General features: G+C 44.7%; 1 long non-coding RNA gene across 1 annotated transcript; it reads right to left on the minus strand.

Annotated features, from left to right (window-relative positions):
- Positions 1-466: 466 nt before the first annotated feature.
- Positions 467-1290, minus strand: LOC125610567. Its single transcript, XR_007340568.1, has 2 exons — positions 1215-1290; positions 467-1022 (listed from the first exon to the last, which is right to left on the minus strand). It is a non-coding gene; the product is annotated as an uncharacterized LOC125610567 (long non-coding RNA).
- Between the last annotated feature and the right edge of the window lie 7168 nt (positions 1291-8458).

The raw sequence follows: 8458 nt of genomic DNA on the forward strand, positions 1-8458 counted from the left end.
CCCTTTGACTTTCAGAATTGCAGCAAACAGGTCCCCTGATCCTTTCCTTCCCCCTTTCAGAGGTTCAGTAGAAAGAAGACAGGGAAGGGGGGGTGGAGGACAGTTTGAGGTCGGGTCACAGGGCGGTCCCCTTCGGGAGTGATCGTCTTCCCCCCCCCCGCCCCATGTTCCGGATCGTGGGTGCGGGTGGGAGGCTCAGAGAGACATGAGCAGCAGCGGGAGAGGAAGGGTTAAGAAGCTAGGACCACCTCCGCCTCCCTGCATCCAGTGCCCCGTCCCCCCACCCACACACCATCCCCGCCCCGTGCGCCTTCCCCCCTTGTGTGCTGTAAAACAATCCTTTTGTTTCCTCTTTAAGACATTAGCCTCAGGGGCCATTATAGGAAAGAAAGGTAGCCGGGCTCTTTTATCTGCAAGAATCCATTAAGCGTGGCCTCTGCGCAGCAAGCCGCTCGTTTATGGGTAGCTCCTCGAGGGGTTCTTGGGGGGACCCGTCCCAAAGCAGGACCCAGACGCACCTGTATCCCATCCCACTTCGTCCCCCTGGGATCCCTCCCAACTGGGATCTGGAGGCCCCCAAACAAGAGTTCCAATCATTGAGTTGTGGAGCTCGGCCGCTAGGACGGTGACCCCCAACCTTCCCTCCCGCTCAGTTTCACATCTTCCGGCCCTTGCGGCCATCTCGTCCTACACACCCCGAAAGGAGGGGCAAACTTTCGATGGCGAAAGGGGAAATAACCCTCCCCTTCGGTTTCCTCTGTTCTGCACACCAGTCTGCACACGTTTCCCCGGCCATCTCGGTGTCGCGGCCCGGCCACCGAACGCAGAGGAAGGACGCGCAGTTGCATCTCGCCTGGACTAGGTGGTGGGCACACGTGTGGCTGTCGGGCCGCGTGGCGGCGGGTCGGAGGGCAGGAGTGAGCTGTCTGTGCTGCGGTCGGACGGGCGGGCGCTCAACCGCACTCGCTGCCTTCCGCGCCCGCTGGATTGCGGTACTGCAGAACAGACGCGAATTTTTGCCCCTGGGAGACCAAAAGAGAGGGCCTTTTACCTTTCTTAGGAAGCTGTGATGCAAAATGCCAGCCGGAAAGCGCCAAGGCACCGAAGGTTTCGTGTGTCTCATCAGAGAGTAATCTAACACCGATTAATTATTTATAGCTCCCCCAAGAACCTGTCGCCCCAAATGCCCACTCTGCCTGTGCGCTCCGCCTTACCTAGACGCCTAGTCAAAACCACAAACGCCGCGGACCAGCCCAAGGCACAGGCACAAGAGATGGCTTTGAGCGTTGGTCTTTGGGGGCAGAGGCAGGAGGAGGGAAAAGGCGAATCAAGTTGGGCAGGGCCCAGGCAAGGCCCAGTGTCAAGTTTAGGGGGAGGGATAGTCCCTGTTCCAAGGGCCAGCAATTCGTATTAAGAGGAGGATAGATGGCAAGGAGAGCCACGAAAGAAAGAAATCCAAACTCTTTAAATTCTCCGTGGTGTCTCGGCCAAAGACAGAATACCAGGTCTGCAGCTCTCCTGCTTAAAATCTCAGTGGAATGACCCTCTTTGGATCTTCTCCTGTTCTTTCACCATGAATATAAATATTTTCTCCACTTACCATATGTTACCCACGCACTTCCACAGACCCCACCGCCACTGCCCTGCTGGGCTCCTTGCAAAAGGAAAGCGGCCCTCTCTCAGCCGGGAGGGCAGAGGGAGGAGGGAGCAGTGTTGTTTAAGGGACAATGTCACTTTCCTCTTCATCAAGATTCTTTGTCAATTGCTGGGGAAATAATTGACCTCAAGCTACTTCAGTCACAACCAATAGAAAAATGGAACCGTGATGTGTCCAGCTGTTAAGGGGAGGCAGGCGAGCAGACTGGGGAACAAAGGTGGCGGGGAACAGAGCTGACAAGGAAAATATGTAAAGCTTCACGTGGGAATTCTTGGCAAACAGGAATTTCACTTAGAAATCAAGCGAACAAAAACTAGAATTCTGTTGATGTGTTCTATCTCCAAGGTTCCGATCTTGAATGCCTGCCTTTGAACTGCTTAAAAGGAGAATCCCAACACAGGAGCCCTTTAATACAGTTGCTGTGGTTTTGGATCTGTGACCCTTTCCTTAACTTGCACAATAGTACTTTCTTCCAACATCCTCCACTCAATTCGTGGCCAGAAGATTCTGTCAGTGTCCAATTCAGGGACCTGAGGAAAATTCCAGAGTTCAGCCAGGATTGCTGGGGGAGGGGTTGTTGTTTGAAAGCAGTGGGAGAGAGTGGCAGGGGAGAAAAAGGGGCACTGGGAGGAAAAAGAGGAGGGGTGGGGTGGGGACATAGCTCAGCAGAGCGCTTGCCTACCACGTGCAGAGCTCTGAGTTTTGATTCCAGAACTGCCAAAATAAATAAATAAATAGAAGTTAACACGAGAAAATTCAGCATTGCCTTTCAGCAGTGGGTTCCCTCGGAGAGGTGATGGTTAAGAGTGATTTGTTAAAATAGATCTCATATTACAGACCACAAGATGTCCCATTTATGAGGCTGATCCTGTTCCAGTTTGCAGCAATCATGCAAAAATCAAGAAGGACATTTGATGCCATCAATGTGGGTAACAAGAAAGAGCAATATCAACCAGCAACTCGACTAGATCTCAGATGTGAGCTCTGAGCCTGACCTGTGTGGTCTCAGAAAAAGACGTTTGGAGGCAGAAGGGTGGGGGAGCCAAATGCATTGGTGCTACACATTTTCTCCTTCAGTGTACAACTAAGTGATTGTAATAGGTGAGAGTGTTGACAAGCAGCCATATTTGGAAGAACCAAGGTCCCTGACTTCTTTGGGCTTAGCACTGAAATACAAAGGGCAAAGGTAGTAATCTGTATGACCCTATCAGTATGACACAAACTCCTGTCACCTGGCAGGAAAGTTCATTAGAGTCATAAAAGTATTTCTCAACAGCCTGGGTCTTCTCCTTGGAGTTTCAGGGAGTGCTGGGTGTGTGCAAATCATTCTGGAAAGAAAGCATCAAAAGCAGTTGTACAGTTAAGACTGGTGATGATAAGTGGAATATTCAATGACAATATTTGGCGTTACTGTAGAAATTTCCCTAACAGCATGATGCATTTTCCTTCAATAGAATTTTTAAAATCTAGTTTCTGCTCTAAGATGATCCTCAGTAAATGAGCTAATGGGTGCTATGGGCTGAATGTTTGTGTCCCTTCGAAAGTCATATGTTGAAATCCTAGCCTTCAACTTGATTTGGGAGGTGATTATGTCATGAGGGCAGAGCATCCATGAATGGGATTAGTGTCTTTATAAAGAAATCTGAAAGAAATCCCTCACCCTTTTCACCACATTAAAACATAGTAGAAGGCTCCATTTAAGAATCAAGAGGCAGGGCTTTACTGGGCACTGAATCTGCCTTCCTTGATCTTAGACATCCTAATCCCCAAAAGTGTGAGCAATAAATTTCTATTATTAACAAGCCCCTGAGTCTATGGTGTTCTGTTATAGCAGCTTGAACAGACTAAGACAGTGTATTAGTCAGTTTTTCATGGCAATGACCAAAATATTCTACATGAACATTTAAAGAAGGAAAAATTCATTTTGGCTCTCAGTTTCAGAGATTTTTGTCTGCAGTGGGCTGGCTCCATTGTTTTGGGCATGAAATGAGACAGTATATGATGGTGGGAGGACAGAGGATAGAAAAGCTTAACAGTTTAACAGCTTCTGAGATTCTGGAGGAGAGAAAGAGAGAGAGAGAGGGAGAGAAGACAGGACCAGAAACAAGATATAGTCCCCAAAGGCACACATACCCCACTGGCCTGCTTCCCCAACCATGCCCCACCTGCCTACAGTTCCCCCCACCTCCCAGTAGTACATTCATCTATCAATAGATTAATCATTGATGAAGTTAAAGCCACTATGATCCAATCACTTCCCAAAAGCCCCACTTCTAACATAGCTGCACTGTGGACCAAGCCTTCAACACATGAGACTTTGGGTGACAGTTCATATCCAAACTGTAAGAGACAGTCAGGGGTTGAGGCTATAACTCAGTGGTAGAGTGCTTGCCTTGCACATGTGAGGTTCTGAGTTCAATCTTGAGCAGCACGTAAAAATAAATAAATAAAAATAGATATTGTGTTCATCTACAACTAAAAAAAAAAATTAAAAAAAAGAGACAGTCAATATGGTCTAGGGCTGTAGCTCCGTAGTAAAGTGCTTGCGTTGCATGTGAGGCACTTGGTTTAAACCTCAACACCACATAAAAATAAATAAAGATATTGTGTGTTTATCTACAACTAAAAAAAAGTTTAAAAGAGACAGTATGTTCCCCAAATTCTCTAACTTCCCACAAGGACTCTTCCTGATCTTCTCCAGGGTTCAGTCATGTCATGACACAATCAATAGCAAAATTTTGTATCTCTCAGAATAACTCCGACCAGCCATAAGTGGTGGTACATGCCTATAATCCCAGTATTTTAGGAGGCTGAGGCGGGAGGATCGTAAGTATGAGGACAGCCTCAGCAATTTAGCAAGGTCTAAGCAAACTAGCAAGATTCTGTTTCAAAATAAAAAGGCTGGGAATGTGGCTCAGTGGTAAAGTGTTCCAGGGTTCAATCCCCAGTACCAAAAATAAATGGAAAAAGGAAAAGAAGAAGAATTTCTGCCAAGTGGTATTTACTTAAAGAAATCCCTCCTGTAGGATTTCCCTAGTTCCCATAACTCTTTGGAGCTGGTTAACCCTACTTCATTTGAAGTTAGTGACATTTTTACATGTAACATCTTGAAATGAGTTAGCTCTGGAATCATTTTTTTTTTCCTGGCTGGATCTAGTAATTTTGTTCTATAATTCAACAATCATTCAATCATAAAATATTCTGTGTCTATTAAGCTCCCCTTACTACCTCATCAAGTTCAGCTAATGGTTCAAAACCAAAGCTGTCTATAACGATAATGGATCTGCAATGAACCCTCCATGTTCTGTTTCAGTCTTCCTTGTGACCAGACACTCACTTGCAAGGAGAAAGCCAAAATTGAGGTGAAATCTGTGACCATATTAGTTAATGCTAATTGGCTCATCTTAGAATGAAACCTATGACTTGGCCTTGTTAGCCCTACATTAAATCTAACATATCTAAGTTTGAATGGGCATAGCTTTTGCCTGGAACATATTTGCAAATTGGTAGCATCCAACATGGTAGAATCCTGCATGGTAGAATCTTACATGGTAGAATTCTATATGGTAGAATCCAAAATCGACATGGTCCTCAATGAATGAACACCGTCCTATCCCCGAGGTGTTCTGGGTACAACCAAGAAAATTAGAGTAAGATGTCAATCAATACTCTAGATTAAGAAAAATCAAGTGCTTTTTAAAGCATGAATCTTTCATTCTGAAAATAAAGTTTCAACATTTTACAACACTCTGTTTTTATTGTGCATAAATTTTAATTCTATTTAAGTAAAAACAAAAATGCACCGGGAGCAGTGGTGCTAAACAACTCAGTGAGATCCTGTCTCTAAATAAAATACAAAACAGGGCTGGAGATGTGGCTCAGTGGTTGAGTGTCCCTGAGTTCAATCACCAGTACCAGAAAAAAAAAAAAAAACAGAAAAAAGTAGAAAAAGTTAAACAAAACAAAACAAAAAAAATCAAATGGTTTATATCTTTATTTAGGTGGCAGGATTATGGGTAAATGACTTTTCTTCATCTAATTGTCCCAATGAATGATTGCAGCTACTTTTTAATAGAATAAAATATATGATCATCTCATAAATATTTGTTGATGTTCATGCATTGGAATCACCACCAAAAAAAGTGACTTAACAAGTATATTTCCTGTTTTCTGAGAAAACAGTGGCTTGAGCAAGCAGAAAGGAGAAGTAACAGGAGAAAAGGAGCAGTCACTAAGTGCTTTCCACCATCTGTCGAGCATTTCACAAAGTTATCTCATTTAATTCATATATTCTCTCTCTCTCTCTCTCTCTCTCTCTCTCTCTCTCTCTCTCTCTCTCTCACACATTATCATGGATTTTCCAGAGCAGGAAACCAAAGCCCTGTGAGTACAGTGTTTATAAATTGCCCAAGATTTTCCTGGCAAGGGGAATATTCACACTCAGCTTCACGTGCCCAGATTTTTTTATTTCTGCAACTCTGCCACTTGAGAGATATAGAAGCCACAGAATCAACATTTTTGAGGTTAGACAAATAAACATATATCAATACTCTGTCCTTCCAAAAGCCCTATACTCTACATTACAACTGATTAGACCACACAGAAACACACACACACACACACACACACACACACACACACTGCTGTCACTGCTTGGACCAAAAAATAGTCATTTGACCCAAAGCTACCATGTTATTGATTTCTCACTGGCCAATTAGATCCTTTCTTCTCAACAGTTTGAATAAAGAATGTATACATTGTAGTAAAGTCCCTAGTAAGCTTTTAAACTCAGATCATTAAGTCATTTGGAGGGTAGAACAAGAGTCAGTTCTCAAGAGAGCAAAGTTATGGAGGATAAAGTCTCCATATATAAGCAGAGAAGAAGGTCCTACAAAGTGGGGGGAAGGGAGCAGAAATGAAGGCACAAGTGGCCACATTCCTCTGTGGAGTCCAGAAGAGCTGATCCCCTCCGCAGAGTGTCCCTGTGAGCAATGTTCTTCGTGTAGCCCTCTCTATTGGGACAATACCATGCTTTATTTAAGATAACTGGAGTAATTTTTTTTCTGTTATATCCAAAGACCTCAGATTCCAGCTGAAATAACTATGACTTATGGGAATCACTTTCTTAAGTCTATGCCTGACTTTGCTAACGATGACCAGTGTTCCCAAATGCATGCCTCTCCCAGGAACCTCAAACTCAATATGCAGAAAAGCAAATCCACACTTTCCTTTCACAATTTCTCTCCCTAGCACATTTCCAGGCTCAGTGATGTCCCTAATCTCCTTCCGTTTAAATCAGCGATCTAGGAGTTATCCTCAGCTTTCCTCTCTTCACCTCCTTATTCAACCTGTTACAAGTCCTGTCAAACCTGCTCCAATCCATCCATCTCTCTGCCTCTCCCCCACCCCACCATAGCCGGGGCCCCATCACTTCTCATCTGGCAAACCCAACAGCCTTTTTACTGGTTTCCCTGCCTGGGTCTTGATCCTCTCCAAAAGCCAGATGGACTCTCTTAAAGTCTAATGGATGTACACACACACACACACACACACACACACCAGCATTTAAAACCCTCCTGTGACTTTCCTTTGCCTTTTAGGGTAAAATCAAAACTCGTGTACATATTCTACTGGCCCCCTGCTCATTGCACGCTCTCCAGTCCTACCTCTCAGCATCCTGCCCACACTCTGCCCAGGCTGAACCTCTTTCAGTTCCTCAAAAATGTCATGCTTCTGTGCCTCAAGGACTTTTGTGTATCCTGTGCCTCTCAATGTGGACCTCTCCCTCTACCTGATTGACTTCTACTCCTTTCTTGTGTCTCAGCTTAGATTCTGTGTCCTCCACAAAGCCTTATCAGATTCCCCAAGCTTAAGGTTAAGTATCGCTATCTAATCTGCATTCCTTCGACCTTTTGTCCATGGTCACCCATAGCCCTTTAGACTTTCACTGTAATTACTTGTTTGCACTCACTGTCTTCCTTGCTTGACAGTAAACTCCAGGCACACAGGACATGGCTCAGTTATATTCCAATGCTGAGCTCACAATCATGGTTGGGAAGCACTGGGGGAGCGCCTGTATCCATGTATCAAAGCATTGCTCCTGTCTCATAAAACATGAGCATATCTTCCTAAACCAGCTCTTTTCCTCATTTAATTACAGCTTACACTCCTTAAGGATCTGGAACAAGCCTGAAAGGAAAGGCAGGGGATGAAACTAGAGAACATCAATAAAAATATTTATTATTAACATTATTATAAGCCCACCAGAAATTTCTCCTCCCTTATCACACCTCCACCAGTAGCTTATACCTATACTACTATTGATTCTTCTCATCTGAAGGGTCAGTCTTTGCCCAGGACCACCATGCATATCAATCTGACAGATCTTTCCAGAAGTCTCTCCTCTTAACATTAAACCTATGATAGGTCTAGGCCAAAATACTTATGCTGGACATGTAAGAGTGGATCATGCAGAGGAGGAAACAGAGATCCCAAACAGTGAGGCTGAGACCACAATGTTCTCCCTCTCCACAGGCTCGGGGTTGGGGGGCTGCCAAGAGTATGGCAGGATAACCAGAGGAGAGAATTTGGAGCCTGGGGACAGTTAGGTAGCATCGAGAGCATCACAGCCACGAGGTTCTAGAACCTAGACACCTATGACAGTCTTGGAAAAGAAATAGTTTTAAGTGGGAGACCTTGTGAGCATAGATGCTCCAGATGGAGAATAGATGGAGACAGTGGCTGAGGAGAAGAGTATGCAAGGAAAGATGGAAGCAGTACAGCCCCCAGGATGGACCCACT

The sequence above is a fragment of the Marmota marmota genome, unplaced genomic scaffold, assembly GCF_001458135.2.
Source record: "Marmota marmota marmota unplaced genomic scaffold, marMar, whole genome shotgun sequence".
Classification (NCBI taxonomy): Eukaryota; Metazoa; Chordata; class Mammalia; order Rodentia; family Sciuridae; genus Marmota; species Marmota marmota.